The sequence below is a fragment of the Acanthopagrus latus genome, chromosome 18 (assembly GCF_904848185.1).
Source record: "Acanthopagrus latus isolate v.2019 chromosome 18, fAcaLat1.1, whole genome shotgun sequence".
NCBI classification, from domain to species: Eukaryota; Metazoa; Chordata; class Actinopteri; order Spariformes; family Sparidae; genus Acanthopagrus; species Acanthopagrus latus.
The window spans coordinates 25857025-25882568 of NC_051056.1; the positions used below are offsets into that span (position 1 = coordinate 25857025).

General features: G+C 41.4%; 1 long non-coding RNA gene across 7 annotated transcripts in view; it reads left to right on the forward strand.

Moving 5' to 3' along the window:
• The window catches only part of LOC119006951, a 108461-nt gene that overhangs the window by 58550 nt on the left and 24367 nt on the right, over positions 1 to 25544 (forward strand). Inside the window, exons 3-6 of one of the 7 annotated variants that reach the window (XR_005070953.1) lie at positions 12839 to 12903; positions 13079 to 13943; positions 14949 to 15190; positions 15363 to 17594. The exons of 1 other annotated variant lie outside the window; for it this stretch is intronic. This is a non-coding gene — a long non-coding RNA (uncharacterized LOC119006951). Of the gene's footprint in view, positions 1 to 12838; positions 12904 to 13078; positions 13944 to 14948; positions 17595 to 21312; positions 23351 to 25544 lie in introns of those variants that run through there. 5 more of the 7 variants (XR_005070952.1, XR_005070954.1, XR_005070955.1 and 2 more) reach the window with 5 other exon arrangements.

The following is a 25544-nucleotide window of genomic DNA, read 5'->3' on the forward strand; positions in this document are numbered from 1 at the left end:
TTAAAGCATTTTTTTTTCCCCATTTCATTAAATATGACAAAAATTCTACAGCTAGAGGCGAGTATTGACCCAGAATCATCTGATGACTCTGAATCCTTAAAGAAAAAAGCACTTCAGGAACTTGAATTAAACATTTACTGACTTGAAGGATAGTTTTTTATTTTTTATTTTTACATTTTAACATTTATGAGTCCCTCATTTAAATTGCCTTTTAGTATGTCGCTGATGGTGCCAGTGGCATCGTGATGGTGTAACTGCAACAACCACTTTTAGCTCGCTTTCTTTGTATTAGTGTGCACATTTAACACAAAGCACTTGGTAATCCTCTCTGAAGATTCACACTGAATGACTATCACAGGCTTATGTTGCAAAGAACATGACAGACAGTCTCTCAGCGGCTCGTTTATGAACACATCGTCTGGACTGCTGTGGAGCCGTCACGGTATGCAGACACACTGATAGCCCCAGAGAAATATGACTCAAACTTTGGTGATCCTCTGACCTCTCCTGCAGCGCCACCTTGAGGTTTACATCTGTGCTCCTGAGTAAAACGTCTCAACAACTGTTGAGGCAGCATTGTCATGAATTTCTGCACTGGCATTAATGACCCCTCAGAAAGAGCTGTAATCACTCAGGTCATCCCTTGACTTTTCATCTGGCTCTGCTATTAGGTCCAAATTTGGATCTAACCAAATCAATTCAGTTCAATTCAAAATACTTTATGTGTCCCTGGGGGCCAATTTAAGCAGTGGAGTAGTTGCACACAGACACAAAACAAGTCTTTTGACTTATTTCTCCATTAAGAAGCACAAATAGAGGTTTACTTATTACATGGCACAAAAGTAATTTGTTTGTAAGTTATTACTTTACCACCCCAAAGTGATATACAACCTGTTTATTCAGCTCTTTGTAGAACTGAATCCACTGTATTGGAACAATAATAATCGGGCTAACGTTGCAGGAGGAAACACTCCAGTCTCTCAACCTGATGCTGTTGTTGTTACCTGTCCGGATGTCAGCTGAGGGGTGGAAACAGAAGTGAACCTCACCAGGCGTGGCCTTCAAGTGAAATACTCATCCTCCATTGTTTTTTTTCTTCAACGCAACAGTGCAGCGTTACTTGATAAAGTAACTGTAATATAATCACTGATTTGGAAATTGTAATACCTTACTAGGGAAATTAGTCCACCTGTTACACCTGCACAGAGCAATTAGCATTGGCTGTAGCGTCTTTGTCGTGTTGACTGATGTTTGCTAATGTGGATATTAATGGTTAAATTGGATGATGTTTGTGTGCAAAAAAAATAAAGTGTTTTCAGTGATAATTGAATATGCAAATCAGTCCCAGTTTTAAAAATGCAACATTTTTCTGGCTTTAATCTCAAATTTGGTCGTAATTGAAACAAAGTAAAACAAAACACATCTGCTGCACTGCTTTAAAAAGAAAAAAAAAAACATTCAACACTCGAACCACAATATCAGACAAACAGGAAATGACTACTGGTACTTGAAAGAAGCTTCTATAAAAGCTCCATAAGTATGTAACAAGTGTGGCTGAAAATATCAGCTGTAAATAAAAGACAACGGTAGCATAATAGAGAGCGACCAACATGGAAAAGGTGAACGACACACCGCACAGTAAGGCAGTGATTCATCCTCCGGTGGCACTTAAATCAGAAAAGTTTCAGCGTGGTAGGATGACTGTTGAATCCCAGTACGACGCTTGTCAGCACTGGAGCAAAGGTAATATTCCAACAAGTGACAAGGTCCAAAAGAGCAGAGGGAAAGTCGGATACAGTACAGGATGATCCCTGCGCGACTTGCATGACTTTTCAATTTAAGGACAAGTCTGGTGATATCATATATTTTCCTTTTTCACAACCATTCCAACTAAATACTTAAGCCTTACATATTCACAGGAGTGACAAATTAACCTCACTTGGATGTCTTTAGGCTGTGGGAGGAACCTGGAGTACCCAGAGAGAACGTGCAAACTCTGCACAGAAGGACGCTTCCCCAGCTGGGTCTTGAACCCACGACCTTCAACCTGCCGTTATTTTATCAATATATAAAAATAATTTTAAATTAAGTAGAAGCCAGAGTCCAAACCACAACTATAATGACAACAACAATGACAAACTACATCATTGGGGTCACTTTCAGAGCGCTTTAATGAACAACAGAAACACAGACAGGACCGCTAATTAGCAGAATTTTAGGGGTCATTTCTCTTCAAAATAATGTTATAGGAGTGTTCATGATATCGGTCTGTAACTGAAGGATATCTGTTTTATAGGCACTAGATAGCATGTAGGAAACACTTTTTTCAATGTCTACTCCAAAAATTCAGTCTTGGTGATTCAAACAACTAATGAAACACTTACCTAACCTTTGTTAGGCTGCAAATTACATGTGAAAAGATATGAATTTACCTGCGATATGACCTCGGCTCTGACGGGGCGTCTGAATTTTGTTTTGTCTTTACTGACGTCCTCTTTGACAATTGCCAGCGTAATTTATTTTCACTCAACAACTACAACATCTCTAACAGAGTATTTTTCTAACTTTTCATCAAACTGAATTCTTCTGGTTTTCTTTTTATTTCTCTGCAGACATACAGAAATAACAGCCCATTAATATCCATTTTCTTAAGCTGCCGACACAGCTGGAGCGTGCGGCGCGTGTTTGGCGCCACTGTTTACAGAACATTATTGTTCATCAGTGTGGAAGATCAAATTGTTATCTTTCGAGTGATTCATAGTGATCGTTGATGGTTTCGGTCTATATGTGGCATCTGTTGACAATAACCTGGTTTATCTTTTGATTTATTTGGCAGCATAACACATTATCTGACAAATTCACTGCAACTGCTTTTAGACTCTTTGTCAATATAAAATCAAGTTAGTTCTTACGTCTGACACGAAGGTCTTAATGTTTGTACCATAGTGTCATTCTTATAATTGGCTTCACACGTGCTTTGTGAACCCTTCATACCTGCTCGTATAGTGAGAAGAAACCAAAACAACCCCACCAACTGAATCTGCACTGAATTGGCATCAGTGTGGGAGCCTCTTTAAAGGCCCAGTAAAACAGCAGCTTGAGGATCTTGAGCTTCAATTATATATATATTATAGTTTTTTAAAGACTTCAGCAAAACTTTTCAAAGATTTGTTTGGAATCGCTCAAAAGTGGGCCAAGAAAGTGAGTTTCGCAAGCAACCCTGATCCATCCAAGGGCAGTTTTACACGATGTGAACGTTAAACTGGTTGCCCTTAGAAAATTATACTTAGAAATATTGGTTTGAAGGAAGAGAGTTTGATGAACAATGATGTTTTTTTTTCCCACATATATTGAGCATATACCAAGAGACAACACACTCTTATGAACTTTTATTTCACTGGCTTCGCAAACTTTGGTAAAACTCTTCCTCAGTATCCAAAGACAAACATGCAATACAGACACAGATGTACCCATGAAAGTGTTCAGTTCAGCTGAATTCAAACTGACAGTCAAAAACAAATAAGTCTTATTCAAGTCAGGTAGATATACCATGGACATATAATTATTCAAGGAGACATTTAATGCTCATTATCAGGTTCATAATTTTATTTTGGGTTATTACTAGAATAGATTTACATGCTTTAGTGCTCAAAACACATCTGTTTCCTCATTCTGTCCGGGCTGCAGCTGTTTTCCCCCCTCTGTCTGAAACGCTCCGTTTTAGCTCCTGTCTCTTTAAGGCCCCACCATCTAAATATCAGGTCTGCTCTGATTTGTTAAATAACACAAGCCTGAGCCAGCACCAGTAACAACAACAGAGCAGCTGTTCTAAACCAATTCTTACGTGCCAAACTAGCCATCAGGCAATAATTGATGAAAGTGTGCGACATGGTGACGACGTGATGTCAAAAAGTCACAGAATTAAGCTACTGATGAGGCGTTTCAGGAGCAGTGTTTCCTGTCGGAGAGAAGAACTTCTGTTGGTCGGCACCTTTTTGATCTTTTTAACTTGCAAGATCTTTTAAATGCACAAGAGCCTATTAAACAGGACAAAAAATGAAAAAGCATAAAATGAAATATTGAGAGCTACTTTCATTATACATTACATGCATTTTGCAGTAATACTATCCCGTATTTATCTGATTACAGACCTGATTCATGTTTTGAAGAATCACCTGAAAACCTGCAACTGGAAATTACAAATAACTGCGAAATTATTCCCAATACATTTCATAGACTGACTGCGAGAGAGCTGGCGGATCTTCTGTGCTGGTTTGTTCTTTTAGTACAAACGGAAAGCCCAGATTAATTAAGTACCTCAGTGATAAAGTTCTACTGTCGGGCTATGAATCACATGATGTTAACGACCATTGATTTGGCTCAGAGTGAAGGGTGGTGGAGCATCAAGAACTCCATTTACAGAAATCAAAGTAAATAGATAAAGGCCATGTTGATTGTGTGAGTTTTGACTACGTTGCATGCATAATGAAATCATGGCCAATAGTAAATCTCTACTGAGTAAGAACTATCGCTTGAAATAGCGACTCATTATGTGGGATGTAGAAAAAACCCTTACAATTTTCTCAAATTAATTTGAGCCACTTTGGCTGAGTTAAGAAGGAGATTGGGTTGAGCTCTATCTAAGTTTTTTCTTTTTTTTTTTTTTCACTTTTGGAAAGCCGGGGCTCGATTATTTTGGTTGCGATGATTATTTTGGTCGAGCTATCCGTCATGAAATATTTACCATTTGTCAGGAGCTCATCTTAATGTGAGTGGCTGCTCTGAATTATGAATCAGAGAATGTAGATGTTTGCAGTGAGATAGATGAAGCAGTTGGTAATAAACATGCACATCTTCCTGGCACCTAAAGCTAATAAAGATCTGTCAGCGGGAGCCAGACAGTTTGGCGCAGAGAATATTTACAGGCGAGATTCTCCACTAATTGTTAGAGTGTGGTATACCCATTAGACATACTGTTCGCGGTTGGTCTGAAAGCCACGTCAATGCAATTCACTGATGCTTTTACAATGTAATTGGATTTATTGCCTGTGCTTTCTGAACAATGTAAACACAAGTATAACAAATCAGGAAAAACATTTATATAACGATGAATCAAAAGTCCTGCACATGCTGGACTTCAGGCTCTTTTCCTTTTTATATTCCAGCCCAGTTTTCTGCTTCCTGGTTGTTGCACAGCTGCAGTAATCGTGGACAAAATCAACACACTGGATTTTGATGGAAACCCACTGTAGCTGGCCGGTGAACCGTGTACTGTACGGTTATGAAATCTCTCAACAGAATGCTAGCAATACTTGACCAAGTTTAAACATGTTAAACAGTTTTCTGTGGCATTATATGCTGGCTCAAGCACCCCAATTACAACTTGGCCTCGCAGTTTGCCCCGACTGTCAGTGGGATCATGCTAAAACTGCGGAGGCAGACGTTTCACTTTGAAAGGGATTATTAATGAAATCTTGCTCTTTACACAGAGTTTCACTCCGACGTTGGGAGAACTTCTCTCTGCTCTGAGAGACTGTTAGAGTGGCTGAGTGGACTTGGGGAGGGGAATTGGCTGTAATTGTCACAAGCGCTTGTGACTTCAATAGAGTCGCCTTGGAAGAGCTTCGGTCACACTTTAAATCCCCTCGCTGCACACTGCACCGCACTTTTTTTTTTTTTTTTTTTTTCCGGCATGCTCATCGTGAGGTTTTAGATGGTTGATATTGCTTTTCAAATTGTGGTTGAAGAGAGAGATAGAGAGAGAGAGAGTGAGTCACTGTGTTGCAGTTAGCAACACATGCCAACGAATTAAAAGGTCAAATATGTGCATGATAATCTGAAATACAGCGAATGCGCGCCGTGAAAGAGAAAACTGCATTGCACCAACGCTCGATGTTAAGATGATCACATATTCACAGGCCAGCGTTTGTTCGCACATGCATGCGTAAACAATCATTTAAATCTGCTCTCATAAGCATTTTTCATACATATAGTATATCCCCCTCCCGTGCGCGCTCACGGGCAGATTGTGTTTTAGACCTTATTATATCATAACAACTGTTTCCTCACATGCCTGGCAGTACGTATGCTTAGAGAACATAATCTGGTTGCAGAGTTAAATACCCGCAGCAGCCCTCAGTAGACAGAAATCATCAAAGTTAAATGATCCAAACCTTTTCATAGAAAGTGCATATAAACGGTTGTCTATCCTCGAGCAAGGACGGACACATACACACACACAGACACATAACCACATAGGAAACCACATGCTCTTGCCTCCTAATGTGGTGACACTGCAGAAGGGTGGCGAGAGGGATGACCCATAATTCATCACCCCGCACCTTGGACATCTGGTGGCGAGTACAACCTGAGCGAGGGGACGGCTTGGTATAACCATCACAGGGAACAGGCGTCTCTACAGGCTCTCTAAGCAATTGACTCATTAGCTCACTGCCGACTGTCTGATGATGCATTATTCATGTGGTGGAAGGGTGGGGCAGGAAGAGTGTGTGTGTGTGTGTGTGTGTGTGTGTGTGTGTGTGTGTGTGTGTGTGTGTGTGTGTGTGTGTGTGTGTGTGTGTCACAGGTGGCCAAGGGTCTCCTGAGAGGTTGATGCAGGATGAACAAGGGAGACGATGGTCTGTTCACCAAGACATCAGGCAGATGTTGGGTGGATTTAGAGCATCCACAGCTAGACACGCTTGTGTGTAAAAGCTTAAGGCTGGCTGGGCATACTAAACCTGAGGCTACTGCTTAAAGTCCTATTCATGAATTCACTTTGTGTGAGTCAATTTGATGCATACATAGAAAATCTGAAAATTGAGCTGTTAGTATTTTAACACATGGCACGTCCGAGTTATCCAGCCTCATCTTTTACAAAAATTGATAATTTCACTTTAGTGAGCATTTTTTTTTTCTTCATTAAGCTGTTACCTGTACAAGTCTGGATTTCTTCCTCATTAAACAGAACAGTTTGTGGCATTTTGGGAAATAAATGTATCTCATCTCTTTCCAAGGATTAGACAAGAGGCGCAGCAGCACTCTCAGATTTTTCTGGTTGACATGAATATAAGATTGAATCTTTACAAAGCCCAAATGTAATGTAATGTTATGTTGCGACAGCTTGTCCTCATCAGACGAATGAAAAAACATATCGACTGAAAATGAAAACAGCTCATCACAATCCATATGGACGTTTTGTTGTGGGCAGGCGACCTCTAGTGGCTGCAGTGATAACCTCGGCTGCAAAGGCGGATGTGAAGAGAAGTAGCAGAAAGAGTCTGGGATGGAGGGTTGAGTGAAACAACCACATAAATTTCATTCATTTCATTCATGTGTGCTCTTGAAACTCCAACGTGGTTAAGATACATCATGACCATAATGTAACATCACTTAACAAAGATGCATTTGTTATACGTTATAGACGTAATACAGCGAGTAAAACCCAAACCTCAATGTTTTCCTAAGCCTTGCAGTTTTATGAGCGTATGATAAAGGTACAGTATGCATGTCGCTGAGATATAGGGGTTGGAATCTGTCAGCCAGTCGTTCTCAACCTTTTCAAGCTGGACTCTTCAGAAAAATCAGGTTGATGTCTACGAGCCCCCCCCCGCCCCAATACTGGGACATGGACTCACACCATACTGACAGTCCCACAATGAAACACAAAGAAGAACTCCTGTGCACAGGATTCTCATAAACACCATCAATAAAATCTATTTCAAGGCAAATGTATCCGTCGCACAGGCAATCTAATGTGAAAACTGTTCCCAAGTCTAAAATATGTTCTTTCATTTTTTTCTTCGCAACCATCTGGAAACCCCTGGAAATTAACTTGCGATCCCCTGGGGGGTCGTTACTCCTAGGTGGAGAACCAATGCTCCAGGCACCTCATATTTCGATTTGATTTCTATTCGGAGGCTATGCTGTGATAATAAAATCATTATCAATGCATCCTCACCAAAACTCAAGATGCAGTGTGAATAAGAACGTGAATGCACCGCATGTTTTATGACTGCTACGTTTCACCATCCAGTTGGTTCATCGGAAAGGAAAGGAACAGACGGTCGGGTCTGACAAAAAACAGGCAATCATGATGTATAGAATTACGTTTAAATGTCCGATTACTGGCTTGTCTACATCGAGACATAATCTTTCAAGAGCGAATCGCATCTAAAAATTGATTCCACCCCCACCATCCCTAGTTGATGACTAGGTGAGACTTCTTAAAGGGACAAATGGGATCCGTGGAATCTGTGTGGTCTTGTAGTCGGAATCTTGGATAAGTTTCAGTGTGTGTACAATGTCTGGCAGGATGATGGGGTAATCAGCCAGCCTGAAGTCTGGAGGATGCATTGACAGATGATAATGCGACTCTCTAGTGATTGAAGTAGGTATCAAAAACTGAACACAGCACTAAAATCTGAACAATATACACTTTAAAAGCATTTGTCCTGGGACAACATGTGCTTGGTGTCTTGCCAGTGGGCTTTGGTAAGAGTTGAATTTATCACCTAGAGCCCCTCCAGTACCGGAAGAGATGGATAGCAAGAGGCCGGTTGTTTCTCTCCTCGGCACTGAAAGTCTGGGATAGATAGAAGAGAATGGATGTTGTTTCCTTGTATTTGGTAATCCTGAGGCATGGCTGCTGAATGCTGCTTGAAAGTAGAATTTACAAAACAACAGATACAGGAACATAAGAGGTGAAATAAGGTCATCCATTAGTGTCCCGTTCACAAACGTAAATAATGTTGATAACATATAAAATAGCAAAATATAAGTTGTTTAAATGAGCCATTGTAGAGCAGGGAAAAAGTTTGAGATCGGAGCTTATTCTGACTTTCAGTAAGAACTATTTGTATTTGTAAAAATACACGGTAAATATGCAAATATGCCACCTGTCAAACATGTACTCATGACATTTAGACGTATTAAAGGATTGGAACTATTTTACATCTTCATTTTTATAGCTTCAAAATCATTTTGGAAATAAATCTGCTGAGATTGTAGAGATGTTCAGAATAAAAATAGATACATGGATGAATGAAAGACTGTCAGTCTTGTCAGGTCCAGAATGATTGTTTCACCTCTGTGTAAGAATTGTGACTTTTGGTTGTAGCTAACAGGGTTTTGTAATAGTATAACATCACTGGTATCATGTGGTATCCACGTTTCATCAGCATCAACAGTCTTGGTAGTTGCCAGTTTGTGGAAAGTACATCATGTGTCCAACTGTACTGCCCTAACATTAGCTAAGTAGCATTAGTGACATCAACTTTAGCTATTGTAGCAATGTGGCCAATAGCTAGCTAGCGTTAGCAGTGTGAGTTTGTGCATCACTGGCCACCACTTGAAGGGGCAGATGATTCAAACAACAGCAGCATCGTGACATAAATGTTGGATTGTTGTCAGTAACACCTTTTAAGTTCTTCTGTATTCCTGCTGAGTCCAGTGGGGACGGTGGTAACTCGAGCAAGTCGACCCTGAAAGCATGAAGCGTGGACGTGCGTGTTTTTCAACATATGATTAGTCACTTTTAATGAGACTAGCTACTCGACTGTTGTTACTTACTCGCTGTGTTTTTTTTTACTGTGAGCTGTTGCATGGCAACTAGTAAACTCTAAGGATAGCCACAAGTTTAAGGATAGGAGGTGTTGATTGTTGTTTGTTTGAGACAAAATTGTAATTAACTTTGCACAAGACCAATAATTTGTCTTGGCCAAGGTTGCACTGAAAAAGCGTGAGGAAAAACTGGCGATACCGACGTTTTTGTTGTGCTTTTCAACACATTCGACTGGCTGTGTGTGGGTTAATAGCAGCGAAGAGTTCTGTCCTTGTTACTACGCTTATGACCTATATTGGTTGATTGACTGCACAGTGGGGTGCAGGGTGGGTGCTATGCCCTCCCAGTGAGACTCAGTGCTGACAGGTGAAAAGCAGGTGTCGAGCGTCCGCCCCTGCAGCCTCCTCATACCAACGGCGTGATTGTAAAGGGAGGTGATGGAAATTAGTTCTAATTCAAAGAATCGGTGTGATTCAAACTTCCGTCATGGAAGATAATAATCATCCATAAAACCAGACGCTGAGTGTGGATTGTATACTCTTCCCATGGTCGGTCCAGTCATGTCGTCATCTTTTAGCACATTAAACATTTTATACTCTGGTAAGAAAATGCCGTCACTGTATAATTGCTAATCAATGTATTGATTGATTAAATTTATTTAGTCCCATTATAATTTCAAGACTACTGAAATTTTTATTTGCTTTGGGAAGGACGGTGTTCTGTGACCAATCTAGTTTTATTGCAGCGATAAAAATCTGCTGTGATATATTGAAAACTACGTCACAACAGTGAAGGCTTTGAGTACAATTTTGGTCTTCAATAACAATGCATTTTAAAAATACAAGTCTCTTGTGAGAGTGAGGCCAATTAAGGTACGCTACCTGTATGTGTTGTGTGTGTGTGTGTTGCTCGGTATTTTACTGTGCATCTGTACAATTACGATCCCCTTGGGTGGGGAGTTGTCTTAATGACGCGACGCTGCAATCTTCACTGTAGATGCTCTCTGAATCACAATTGCTTTTCTTGGTGTGTGTGTTTGTGCGTGCGTGTGTGTGTGTGTGTCCGTGCGCGCGTCTGCATTCCAGCACATGTTTAACAAATCCAATATGATGAAGCTTTCAAAGAGCAAACATAATTACCGCTCAAATAAAAGCGATTCTTTCTGAGCTGTAATCACGAGCTCTAAAACTATAAATCTGACAGTTACCAAACGACAAGCGAACACACCTTCCACTCTCGCCTCTTATCATACATGCAGTTCACACAGAGGGGCAGCTAGCACCGAGAGATTTCCCTGATTAACAACACCTCTCAGATTAGGGCGGATCATTGGTATCGAGTGGATGAGAAGACTTTATAAGATAAAGCCTCTGCAGATGTTGGCTCTTACCCCGGGGCCTGGGCATCAGCTGTCGAGGTCTTTGTCCAGCAGATAACAACGCCATACTGAGAGTCATGTTTTAGCCCGATGCAACCGTAGCCAGTCTTTGACATTTGCAGCATCGATTAGACTCTCAGGGAACTGCATTGTCTAACTTGACAGGGGCCGAACAGGCAAACAAAAGCTTACACAAAAGCGAAGAAATATCCTTCTCTCTTTCACCTCAACATCTCATCCCTCGGCTGAATCGTAGCCTTGATGTATGCCGGCTGGCTCAACTTAGCTCAGGGGTTTTATTAGCTCCTAATAGGTATGTCATTTGAAAGTGACAAATCTGACAGCTATTTTACCCAGGGTGTATGGTGCTGCTGCTTTAATAGAGCCATCGGTCTGTTTCCTGCAGAAAAAGACAGAAGGCACTGGAGGAGCCACGTCTCTTTTTTGTTGTGTTTTTTTATTTTTTTCTTCCATGAGAGCTACAGTGCAAAATCTTTGTTCCACCATGAAGGGGATTGAGAGGGATTCTGCAACAGTGTGTTGTAAGGAAGCAAGGGCTGATACTTCACTTGCAAATCCCAAAGACAGACCCCACTCATCCTGCATTCTCCCCAAGTCACCCGTGATGGCTCGCATTATGGCGGAGCTGTGCAGACGATAGAAATTTCCTGTGATGTGCTTTACATAACAAGATGTTCTGATAAAGCCAGAGAGAAAAAAAATAAAATCGGACGGCCGACAGCGTTGAGAAGAAACTTTTGAGATGAAAAATAAAATGTCTTATCTGTCTCGCTCTTTACAATGTTGTCTCCGATGTGATCACAGTGACTTAAAGAATATTTGCATATGCATTTCTGTTCCCCTGGACATTCTGTACCTCCACGCATTTCTTCTCCTGCGATGAGAATAAGTAGCTTTAAAGTCCTCTTAAACCTATAAACCCTTCAGTGCAGACGATCCATAATTTTTATTCATTTGCTGCATTATGTTCAGCATGTTTCGCTGGTGGCGACTTGTTGAATTATCCTCCAGTACTCTCCGTTGTATTATTATTATTAGCTCCATCTTATTCTCCTCGGCTGCAACAATCCAGTTTCCCCACAGGGATCATTAAAGTTTAATCTAAATGGAACTAAAAACCTACAACTTCAAATTATTCTGTGCCTACACAAGGCTGAGAATAACTGCAACTTACTGCCGCAGCAACCGATATTATGACGGAAATAAAATAATCGTCATTTTGTTGCCATAACTTTGTTGGCAGCAGCACAGAAAATTTACTTTCCGTATGAGATATGCTTTACAGCTGCTGGCTGCCGGATTTATGTGGCTGTGGAATCATTTCACATTCCTCTCTGTCCTTTGTGTTATTCAGCTTCTTCTGTACATATTCCGTCTTCATGCTCCAAGATTTGAATTCCCAAGTTATTTTTTTTTTTTTAAATGCAGGGTCACAAAAATCCCCCTTCACCAAATTCTCTCAAACAGTGTGTCTCCACACTGCCTTGCTCAGTGTTGTCTGTCCACTCTGGCGCAGTGGAGTACATCTGCAATGCAGGGGGCTCGACAGTCTGCCCTCTATTTCACATGTCATTGCCTAACACCTTTCCTTTTACTCTTACTCTAAGCATCTGTCACTGAGGTTTACCACATGGAGTCAACCATGTGTCTGGATGGTGGAGCAGATTATTCTGCAGACTCTCACCCCTCTCCTCTTTCCAGCCGACCATGATACTGGTACACAAATGGAAAAAACGGCAAGGTGTTGCGCAGGAAAGGAAAGTGACCTCCGTACAACAGTGACTCTCTCTCTCTCTCTCTCTCTCTCTCTCTCTCTCTCTCTCTCTCTCTCTCTCTCTCTCTCTCTCTCTCTCTCTCTCTCTCTCTCTCTCTTATAGTTAAAGAAGAAGTTTGGATTCAATGAAAGCAGGAAAACAGCTGCAAACAGAAACCTGAGAAAAATGTGACTGAAGCACACATCTGAGCGGATATTATGCATAAACATATCTTATATTTCCAGTAGAGAGGACAGTGCATGCGCCTGCATACGCCTGTGTTTATGTGTGTGTTTCTCTGTTTGCATTTAAGTGTGTGCTCGTGTGTGTGCTCATGACATACTTTATTCCCATCTCCCCCAGGACTCCAGCTCTCATTCCTGCCACCTCCCTCCCGTCCCTATTGGTGATGGATCCACATTAGAATTCATCCCTCATCATCCTGCCGAGTTATGACCCAGTAATAGTCAGCCCCTGTGGCCTCAGCAAATGAACAATAAAACCAGAGCCTTGCAACAGATCTCTGGAAAAAGACGGGGTTGGCGGGGGGAGCCAGGTGCCAAATCCTGACTTTCACCCACTGTCACAACAGTGTGTGTTCTCGCTGAGGGAGGTGAAGACAAGACAAATATGGCGTCACGGTGGCTACTTAACCTTGGAGATATTTTATGTGAACCTCGCATCAAAACAAAATGAAGATCGAAGGATTCGCTCTGGCTCCCTAATGCGTTAAGCTTGTAACACTAATGGGCGTGCTGTCTTTGAATACTCACACTCGTGCATGAATGCACCGGTGCCACAGCAGCCTGAATTACATGCAAATATGTGCCTCACATGAAATCATGACACGCGCTAGGACGAGTGTGTGAGTGACAAATATCGTAAATGGCAGGGGCGATGACCCCGTCTGATCTTGTTTTCTGTGGCTGCTGTTTTCTCACGGCAGAGCTGGATTATGATTAACTTGGCCGAGATGCCACCACATGGGGAGTTGTTTGAAAGGCGAGAGGAAAGTTGTAGTGGTGTAGAAACTGGTCCGATTGCAGGCTGCCTGGGGACTTCACAGGGATCAATACGGGCAGAGTGACAGCCGTATACTTGATTAAAAGTGACTGCTACATCTGGCAGGCCTGGCCATTACTTTCCCACTCAGAGTCCCCGGGGTGAAAGAGCATGAAGTGACAGGCCTCAGTCAGCCCTCCATTACCACCTTTCAGCTGCCCCTCAGGTAACAGCAGGCTAGGGCAAAAATAGGCTGACGGACGACCCCGGGGGTGGGGGGATGGGGGGAAGAAAACAGAGAGAAAAACAAAGGTGTTGCATGTCTGTTTGCCCATGTGGCAGTGCATGTGAGAGTGTGCCAGTACGTGTCAGGCTTGGTGCCTGTATTTGTGTTTTTTTTTTTTTAATCCACAAGTGAATCCAGGTGAGCAGCTGAGAACACGAAAGCCACGGCCGAGTGGGGAAAACCAATTACGTTTGAAAAGATTTTGGTGAAGTTGTATACATCGTTACCTGAGTACAAAGAAAAAATAAGAGCATGCAGGAAGTGCAAACTCAAAACTTCTTGAATGAATAATAATCATGCCAGCGAAGCTCTTTCAAATGTTGGAGGGAACCACCCTCATCATACAGTGTGATCTTACACTTACTTTGTGCAAGATCTGATCTCAGTCGAGCCCGAATACAAGCGCCAAGTATCAAAGGCAGGCTGGCATTAAAAGAAATCACTGCGCTTGATGTTGTTAATCTCTCTGCCAGAATACAAGATGCATATTTGCTATGGAACAGCGTGAGACCCATTGACATGCGCGCAGCTTTTAATAGAGCAATAATGGACAGGCCACATGTCACCGATGAAGGCTTTGAGTGCAGATGGAGCTCATGTGGAGCTAAACAGCTAAAAACAGGGCTGGTGCTGCTTTGTGTGTGTGTGTGTGTGTGTGTGTGTGTGTGTGTGTGTGTGTGTGTGTGTGTGTCGTGGGCTGCTAGTGTGAAGTCGTTGTGCTTAACAGACAGATAAACAGACAGACGGACAGATCTTCGTTTTTTTATGGTTCTTACCTCACGCTCATTAGTTTCTGTCTCCTGTCAGGTTTCCAAGGTGCCACCAGCCAGTCAAGCTTTATTACCAGTGTGAAATCTGGTGTAAACTGATGAAAAATTAATTATAAAGAACCTTGGCGAATGTTTGAAATCTGAACTTGGATTCATCTTTCCTCTGTGTTCATAGGCTGTAGCCGAGTTGTTTACATTCTGGCGAATCTCCCATCGAAGTCATGCTGTTTTGGCTTATAGCACTTCCTCTGCCCGGCGTCGAACTGGAAGAAAAAGAATCGGATGATAATGATTTTTGAAAGATGTTTACGGATGTTTGACCTCGATGGACATGAGAGATCCGCTGCACCTAACCTGCTCGCTGGCAGCTTTTTCTTCAACAAAACCCTGAATTTCTGTCCGACTTCTCCCCTCACGGTGAGCCTGAAGCAGCGGCCTGACATGCCGTCTCGTTTCCTCATTCACACAGTCGATATCGAAGGGCACGCCAGCAGAAGTTCACTTCTTCAGAGTCCTCAAAATGCCTGCTCGATGTTAGTTAGCTTAAAAATCTTCAAAACGAGTGCTTCTGTGATTATTCCGTCATCAGGAACGACAGAGACGGCAGTCTGTGGGCATTGTGGATTCATCCCGTTCGTCGTCAGTATGCGGTCAACGATTCATCCTCCGCTGGCAATAACATCTGTTCTGCTTCTTTATAAAAGTGCGAACATTAAGGCAGCTGTCAGGTTGACAACCAGCCCCCCCTCCGCTGACACATCCACTGTACATTAGTAACGCAGTCAGTGTTAAAATAAGTAGCTGTTAAAACGTATCTATGAAGCCACGGACACATTAGACAACGATCAGCGAAACAACTGAACATGTTGTGATTTGTGGCACAGATGGAACGTTTTATATCATAGTCTGTGATGTAGTTTTAACGTGTTTTGACGGCATTCAAGCGACTATGTTGAAATTCACACCAATAGTCATTTATTTCCGTGAGATCTTTTTTTTTTTTAATGCAAAACAGACGTCTAAATATTTGCAGTCCGCCCTCTCAACGACAAATCACCCACATCATTATTATTCGATTGGACGTTGACTTTACAGTCACAGGTGGAAATAAATCTAATGATGTCTGATACATATTTTCATCCTCGGCTGCCACCACTTGCATTTTGTTGTTGTTGGCTTACAAGTGAATAAATAAATAGACAATTGAAAAATAAAAAAAAAGAAAGAAAAACTGAGAGATTCACTTTATAATCCATTAAGGCAAATTCAAGTCTGGTGAATGACAAAAGTGGATTATGCTGGATAAAGACATAAGGCACAAAACACTTGATTTGTCATTGTAGTCATACAGTGAAATCTTGTTTGGTAGCTTTGGAGACCAGCAGCGATACAGAACGGGGATAAGAGAGATAAGAAAACAAGAACAAGCTAAAACAAGATGAATAAATAGAAGAATAAACAGATTAAGAAGATAAAAAAAGGACGAGGATTCACTGTGTGTGTTGTAACGTGGGTCTGTTAGTGCTGGACCTACTCATCGACTTCTTCCTCCACTCCTGTCTTCACTCCTGATGTGTTTCATGGTCAGCGGCGGCGTGCAATCACATTTATAAGACTGCTGAATGAAAATGGGGGCAGGTGCGCTTCATTTACCTGTTGCCATGGTGAGTCAAGGTATAGGTGCTCCATTGACGACAGCTTTTTTTTTTTTTTTCATTCTTGACGAACGCCCCTAATTGAGGCTGAACTCAGTTTCCCATCTCAGGCTTAGTCAACACAGAGTTGATAAAACCTGTAGAGTATATATTCAGAAAAATCACTGAAGTTGATGAGGTACAACATTAAATATATACTGTGTTTTTATTGATCACCAGAAAGGATGATCACGCTCTGTTAAATTACGTTTCACACCGCATTAACTGTTTTTTTTTCCCGATACATTGATTGATTGGTTGATTTGATATTCACAGGCTATTGTTTGTACGCTCCAGAATGTCTGGGAATATAACAGATTATTCCTCGTCACTGACTCTTATCTTTTCTTTTTGTCTATTCTTTAAATAACAATGTCAGACTCGTTCCCTTGTAACCTCCTTTCATTTGGTTGCAGTTCTACCTCCTTCCTCTGGAGATTTGCCTCAACTGTCACCTCACATCCAGCCACAGTCTGAGAGGCTGTGTGTGTGTGTGTGTGTGCATGTGTATTAGCTTGTGTGTGTGTGTGCGTGTGTGCGTGCTTGCGTGCGTGATAAGCCCTGAGTTCTGCTCAATCTCTGGCACATAATACGCTTCAAAGAAAGCAGGACAACCTGCAGACTCAGCTGTGGTGGGTCATCAAAATGATTCAAAGGGAGCAATCCCATTTAACCCTAACCTCAAAGCTGGTGTTCCAGAGACCCACTTTCAAATAGCCAACTTCCTTGCCAATCTGTTACAATCAAAGAGCCCCAAGTCTGCGACAACATGCGTACATTTTTGTCTATCTCCGATCCACTGACAGGTTGTTGGGGGGGGAGCGGAGGAAGGCTGCGTCTCGGAGCTGTCTGAGAAGTCGTAAAATGCGGCTGCCGACGCCAACAGGCTTCTAATTACTATCAAAATGACTCTCGCTTTATTCAGCAAGGCATTTGACACCAAAAATACAGCGTGTCTGATTTTTAATTTCTAAAGCGGAAGACAAGACTGAATTAATCATCATATCTTTGAGTGGAGCCGGTGTTGTACCTGTAGGTGTGCATTATCTCTCCTGCCACCCCCCCACCCACCCCCCCATCCTCTCGCATTCAATCATGCGGGCATTAATTAACGCCAGGCTGATGAATATAGCTCTCAACCCGGGCGCTGATAGTCAGACAGTGTTGAATGAACCGTCCATGTTACCTGTGACATAGTGTCTGCTCCTTTGTGAACACGCCGCGCGGTATTGAGCCGATCGGGGCGGCCATGATGAGACTGACAGCGCGGCAGCCTCTTCTCTGTTTCTCATTAGTGGTAATGCTGTGTATTTACACATGTCACAGTAATGACAGCCTTAAAGCAGGTGACGGCTGTGGGTTTGCAGACACACACTGCTGCCGAGGGTCTCTATAGCTTGTGTGTGTTCCGTGGGTGCAGCCCATTGTTCATATAAGACCTCGCTGTTTCTGAAGAGGGCATATGATTCTTTGTTCGTCTGCAAATGAGTCACTGCTGCTCGTATAATGATAGCATTCATATATAGACCTATGGAAACCTCCCATTCACAACACTTCGTTTAATTTCATTAAAGATCTTGTTTGAAGGCGAGAGGTTGAAACAAAGCTGTAAGCATTTATAATTGCCACCACAGGGCTCTGTGTCTGCTGTCTGTCAGCAGCTCAACAAACAGAAACCTGTACCAGCTCATAAAAAAACTGAGAGCAGTACTCCTGCTCCACAGAAACACAAGGCGGAGAGAAAATTGTTTAATTTAGTCTGCCGGCAACTGGTTTTCTTGCCCTCAGGTTAGCTGTTTGGGAGCCTACGGGGACAAGATCATGTCAAGTACCTTGTCACCCAACCCCTTAAATTTAGATGATATGACTTTGCTCGTGGCTATGTTTCCTCTTCATCAACATAAGATTTCATTCTGATTCCAGCTAAAAAAAAAAAAAAAAAAAAAAATCTTGTGCACAAGACGTTAGAGGAGTAGTAGGTTCATTTAGTTATTTCATTTTTCAGTCAAGTAAGAGGCACATTTTAACAGCGAGCAGGAAGATACATTTAGGACTTCATCAAGCGTGTGTTTTCCACCGGTTCATTTCAGTTCACATCAATATTTATATTATATATGTTTATTATATTACACACAAATACATAACAAAAAAACCCAGATGGGAGCAAAATATTTTACTGACCGAAAAGGTGTACGCTGTTAGTTACCTCCTCTTTTTTTTTTTACCTCACATAAGCAGTTCATATTTCACCGAAACAAAAACAAGAGCACCAAGTTTCATCGTCTTGTTTTTTCCCTCATTTGAAAAAAAAGAAAAAAAAAAAGAAAGAAATCTGCTGTGAGCAACAGGCTTTCTATCAATTCAGATATTTGTTTTGTTTTTTCCTTACCCTTGTTTTCCTCCAGTTCACTCTGACTCTCTTCTTTCAGCTAACCTCAGTGACCTCTGCTGGTTAAGATAAACACAAATTAATTCATTAAGCAGGTCAACACAATTAAAACGACTGCCGACTTTAAACGGTTTTACGTGAGCTGTCTGGCGATTTCAGCCGCGTTGAATGTGACATTTGACGGCCGAATATCATTGAATGCATTACAACAACGGCTGCACTGATGGACTGATTGAACAGTATCGATATTCACGTCGTTGACTGTTACTGGCGTGTAGGTGCCGATGTTTATCCGTATTTAATGCCGGCACATTGATGAGCCGCTGGTTTCCCCTCGTCCCTGCCAACGGTTTGTAATTCCATGTGAGTGCTGAAAACTTCTTATCATTGAGTCGGTAATTGAATAGCAGGCTTAGAAAGCTTTTAAAGCTCTTACTTCTCAAGTGAAAAGAATCCTTTTTTTTCATTCTGAAAGAAGGTTATATTAAAGGTTGTTTCATGAATTTGTATGATTGAATTTGTGCTCTTTCACCTGCAGTGTAATGAAAGAGTGACTGACTTTCAAACAGTTGAGATTTTTCTTTTTGTTTTCGCACAAACGGTAGAATAGATGACAGCCAAAACAAAATAAACAATAATTTCAAAAAAAGAAAAGGGACGTTGGTATCTGCTCGGAGCTGTCGGCCAAATCGTTGTCTTAAACATCTGCATCTGCTTGTAATCTCACAACTGGTGCGTTCTTAATTACAACTTCATCGTCGTTTATTGTCACCGAGTTTTCTAAAAATTCTGGATTTCAACGGGCCTCCTCTTAACGACATCTGGGAAAAATAATACCAAGTAAATACCGAGTGAAACGCTTTAAAACACAGTGATATTCACCAGTCGCCTTCAGCCTGATTCAAAGCACAAATTCTCCTCTCGCTATCATGAGTGCTGAACATTCACCCCAATCAACTGCATGAAAAGGGAGAAATTCACATGGCTTACAGAGAAGCAGCACAGTTACATGAAAGATATTCAGAAACATCACATTTCAGTGGAGCAGTTCTTAAACGTCCGGCATTATCGGTCACTAGAAAGGTCATTTACAACTTCACGTTCACGAGCGTCTCATAAAACAATTTAGAAATTGCAGATAGTTTTGGTAAAAGTGGGAATTTTAGTGGAGTTACAGCTAAAGAATTCTTTGAAATGAAAAAATATTGATCATAATGTGATATATTACCTCCTCTCAATTCAGGTTTTTGCTTTCTATAATAAAAATGTGACTTTCATGTATTTCTCTCCAGCACAAGCAGCGATCAGATTTGGGAGAGACCGGTGGATGTTGATGCAATCCCTTGGTTGCAGGCAGAGGTCAATAAAATTCATAAATTACTGAAGTCAGCTTGAACTCGGCCTTCCATTTGACATGGCTAAATCAGCGCTGGCCCGTTGGCTCGGCTGGCTAAGATATCATTGCCGGCTTTTCACTCTTGCAGTCGGCGTGAATTAAACAATAAAGTTTAGAGATAACTAAAAACAATATTCAGCTGGAAGATGGAGGGAAGGGGAGTGGGAGTCTGTGTTTGCTGGCAGCGTGTGTGTGTGTGTGTGTGTGTGTGTGTGTGTGTGTGTGTGTGTGTGTGTGTGTTTGTCCACTTGTGTCAAAGTGAATATTCGATTCGCCCTCTCTTTAATTTAGAATGCCTAATCAATATTTCCCAACGCTGGAGATACTCAGACATCTAAAGTAAATCTCTCGTGGCCTCGGGGACCTCTGAAGTATGTTGCCCACTAACGTCTCCTGCTGCGTGGGCGTGAAAAATCCAGCACACACTTCCATCCCACAAGTGGAAACAGTTGGGCACCGCCAGATCCTTGTCACGAGGGCCAAGTCGCGACGTGTGTGTTGCGCCGGTGGCATTAACATTTTTTTAATAAACACCTTGAGGAGCTTGTGACAGCAGAAGGCATCCTACTTGACACGCTCGCTCCCCAGGCTCACAGAAACAGCTGTTGGAATCACCCAGACGTGGGCTGCGCAGCCCTGCTGGCATGTCTAGCCTCGGCAAATGCACCCGGCTGAGAATACACTCTTTATTACATGCAAAGTCTCCCGGGGGTGCATAATACCTTTAAACATGTGTGATCGCTAAACAGGGGAATTGTAGATTCATTTCCTAATCTCTGGCTTTGGGCTGGAAACAGTGCCTCAGTTGGATGAGACGCGGAGTAATTTATCAAACCGCTTCGAAATGTCAGCCGCTGTATGTGAATGACGTGTTCGGTGTGTAAGAACCACCCGAGCGTTAAACGCTATCATCAAAAGATAAAAAAAGAAAAAGAAAAAAAAAGAAAAAAAGAATGGAAATAAAGTTCTGTGAATGTTTACTAATTAAGTCATTCTGTCGAGAGGGAAAAATGTCTTGATGACTTCAAACACGACGGTCGTGGCCACTTAATTGTTTCAGCTGAGACGATCCTTGAGGGTGCTGCTGCTTGTCGAGGAAAATTGAGGATGCTATATGCCAGGAGGTGGTCCGACCGCGATGAATGGATGAATGGGTTGACAAGGAGTGCGAAGGAAGGAGCTCGGCGCGTGAATATGAAGCGGGGCCTCTCTGTTTGTGTTCACTAGGCTGGAATTAGTGCTTTTCATTACTGATGGCTTATGGGCTGACTGTTTGGCTGCCGGCTGGGGTCACAATAAAGTGATGTGCTTGCCAAAGGCAGAGAGGCTGGGTCACAAGGGACTAAATGGCCCAGTTATGAAGAGCAGAGCTTATCTCCCTCTCTGAATCAACCTCCAGCTAAACTAAACATACACCATGTCCTGCGGGGGAGCGTATCTCTAAGAAAACTGGGGACAATAAAAGATCACTATCTGTCTTCCCCTTCATCGTATATATACTCGAAAAATGCATTTTGTACTGTATTGTTTATTTCATACGGGTGCAGTTTCTCCTCGCTGATCCGAGCTGAAGCCCCTCAATAAATTGTTTCATCGTTGTACAACAAAATGATTAAAAGCTGCAGTTTGACAGTTGCTTAACTTTTGCTCAGTTTCCAGTGATCGGAGGCAGGGACAGTTCTGCCACTGGCATGAGGCTCCATTTTTTGGGATTTTGGGCAAAAAGCAGACTTGTACATCTAAAGATCATGTCCTTTATTGATTAGACCCCCCCGCTGGGATCACTAAGTATGATATAAAGCCATCACCATATGCCTGTGTTTAAAGTCCCCTCTTAGAACATAAGCTTGAAATGAGCTTGGATTATGCTTACTGCGGGGGGAATCGTTACCACTGCTCTCAGCTGCCTTTAATCATACAATGAATAACACAGTGAAATATATCAGTGTTTTTAGGGTGAAGGGTGGAAATAAATTGTGCTGGTATTAAAAGATTTCCTTGATGTGGCAGGTTTTTAAGCCGGATGTTCCCCATTATATTCATCTCCTTTTTGACTCTACTAACATGTTTGGTTTTTTTTTAAATTAACAGTGATGTTTGGTACCATGACTCGTTTCATCGCTGCTTTGTTTAAAACATGATTATCGGTCGTCTGAACATTAGTAGTGCTGTAGTTCTCCTTTAGATTTCTTCTCCAGACTTGTCTTTGATGCTTTTATTCTTTTATAAAGTAATTTCTAGGGATGCACAATATGTTTGGTTGTTTTTTTGTTTTTTTTGTTTTTGTTCAGCTTATTATCTGCTGCTTATGGCTGACGGATGATTTAATACTCCATAGCTCTAATAAGATTTGTTTAGTTAGAGCTCGAACACGTTTCCCCTCCTTTTAGAAACCTTAAGAGCATATATTACAAATTGTAATCGTGTTCCTCTGAAACCGTTAAAAGTTAGTCTTTTTTGCACGCAGAACAGAATGTCATACTTTTGCTTTACTGAAACACATTAATTAGAGAGACACTTACAACCTCTGGAGTTATTCTTTCTCTTCACTGCACTGACGCCACACTTGATAGGATAATTTGTACTTTATGGGAAATTAAATCATATTTCAAAAGAACTATCAATCTAAATTGATCTTCAGATTGAGTTTTTATAAAGATTTCAGAGAACTAGCACAGTTGTAGCCACTTGAAACTGAGATCAGGTCACGACCAAGACCAGCGTGAGCTCCAAACTGCACGACACACTTGAGGCTCATGGTGAGCCGACGCCGTTACATATGCAAGTAGCCTACAGCAGAATGAGTATTCATACATTCATGCTGTGGGGAAAGTGTACGGCTTAATACTCCAACATAAAGCATAATCTGCCGAAAGCTAATTTACAACTTTTACAAGATCATTATTTTCACATTAACAAGAATTTAGAAAAGAGTTTTTGGAACTGGTGTTGAAATAACTTGAAATTTACGCTTAAGATGTCTCTTGAGAATAATTTACGATAAAATGTTTTGACTGTAATGCGATGTATTGCCTCATCACAATATTTTTTTTTTTTGGTATGAGCTACCTGTCTATAATAAAAAAGTGACTTTTATTCATCTCTCTCCAGTACGAGCAACTGTTGGATTTTGAGGAGACTTACGGATGATGATGCAATTCCTTGCTTGCAGACAGAAGTCGATATAAGTCATAAATTACTCAGGTCAACTTTAACTTAGACTTTAATTAGAGAGAGAGAGAGAGAGAGAGATTCACAGCCGCTGGGAGATTCTTCTTCTTCGCTGCACCGACACCTCACTTGATTGGCTAATTTGTTTTTTTGAACTAAATCTTTTTCTGAGGAAAAGTAAATCTCAATTGATCCGAGGTTGGCTCGCAGTTTAGGGCGTTCTGTCTTCTGTTCAACAAGTTTTATAAATTAAGCGGCAAAACGCGTTGTTCGTCATCGCTGTTGTTGTTGACGTCATGTGTTGATGTCCAACTTCATTTGAATTTACCATTTCACAAATAAAAACATTTTGTGATCGAAACAGCTGTTTAAATTTAAACATAAAATTTGATTGATTGATTTTTGGATTTGAAGACAGAAAACAAAAATCCAAAGGATAACATGTTAAAGTGATAACACTTATTTCCAGCATGATCCTCGGTGTCAACACATACGACACAAAAACAAGAACACTGACATATTATCAGACAAAATCCAAAGAAAAAAATAATTACTAAAAGTTACGAGAAAATAAAATACATATCTAGTAAAAACATAAATAAATAAATGGCAAGTGTAGACATGACTCATCATACATTTGTCACCTTGTTTCTTAAAAAGGCCTCATTTCTAAAAGACCATCAACAATTTAAAAGTTTAATAATGACAGGTGGCAAACTGCTCCATAACAACATACCAGTGTAAATAAATGTACTTGAAGCTGCATTTTGGACTCTGGGTACTTTACATGAACGAACGCTGGCCCTCGCATTATGATTGTGTTGTGTGTGAACCATTTTCATATTGGAGCATAAATAATCGGGAGCATGGTCATTTACAACATTATTATCATTATACATAATGATTTAACTTAAGCAGCTCCACTCTAAGATGTACTGGCAGCAATCCAAACCTTTTGAATGCATCTCTACCAATATGACTACGGGGGGGGGCTTATTTTGCATAAAGTTTGTTTTTAAGCTTGAAAGACAATCCACAGAACCAAGACTTCCTCTAAAGTTAAATACTGCTTTAAGGTTACAGTACAAGTAGGAAACAAGGACTAATTGTTTTGTTGGCTCATCCAACCCCACCGATCTCTTCTGTCTGTAGACTTTGTCACTTTATATCATTTTATTCACAGCTTTGCTCCCAACAGACAGTAACTCCTACTTCTGTCAGGGGGCTTTGTCACTTGAATGTGACAATACGTCCTCATTGGGCCTTTGCTGAGACTGATTCTGTTGTTATTCTTGGAATTACAGTTTGCGTCTATCTTATGTTTGCCAGCGGATCAGTTCTCTTCACTCCGTCATGCAGCTGTAGCTTCCACAGCTTGTGGGTGCAACAAAGGAAAAAATAAGGATTCTTCACAACGACATTGTAAATAAAAAGAGGATAAAACAAAATATTGAGTTAGAATTTTTAAACATAAAAGCCAGGATGAAGTGGCTGCCCCTTCATTTTATTTAGACTGTAGAATGAATTCATAACGTGCTGTATATACTGCATTTCATAATGATAAAATAGCCCCACCATTATGCAGTGCTTCTGCAGAAGATTATTAGCGAGCTGCCAAAAAAGCATGTTCCTTGGATATAGTGTGAGCCAACGTATAGTAAAATGAAATGCAAACTGAGAGGGAAATGCCCAAAGCTTTCTAGGAGCTTCCCATATTTTCTGTCTTTTCCCCACAGATTTATTAGACATGGTTTAACTAACAGGAGGCTCGGGGAACTCCTCCTTGCTGAATTATAGAAATCATTTCCCATTAACCATTTTAATAGAGAGAAGAAATTCAAGGACACCCTCAATGTTAAGATTATCACTTCAAAGACAAGCTGTTGACACTCTGGAAACTGTTAACGATGTAATGAATGAATCATGAGCACCGCTTTTGGTCAGAGGGCTGTTCCTCCTCCCAGCAGTGTGGTCTGGCCCTCATCCGCGTCGTGTTTGTGACACCCTGCACTAAGAGTCCTTACCTGACTTTCACTCTGCGTCGCCCTGACAGGTGGGGGAGAGGAGTGAGAAGTGAGGGAGGGGGTGGAGAGAGAGGTTGTTTTCGAGAGGCTGAGGTAC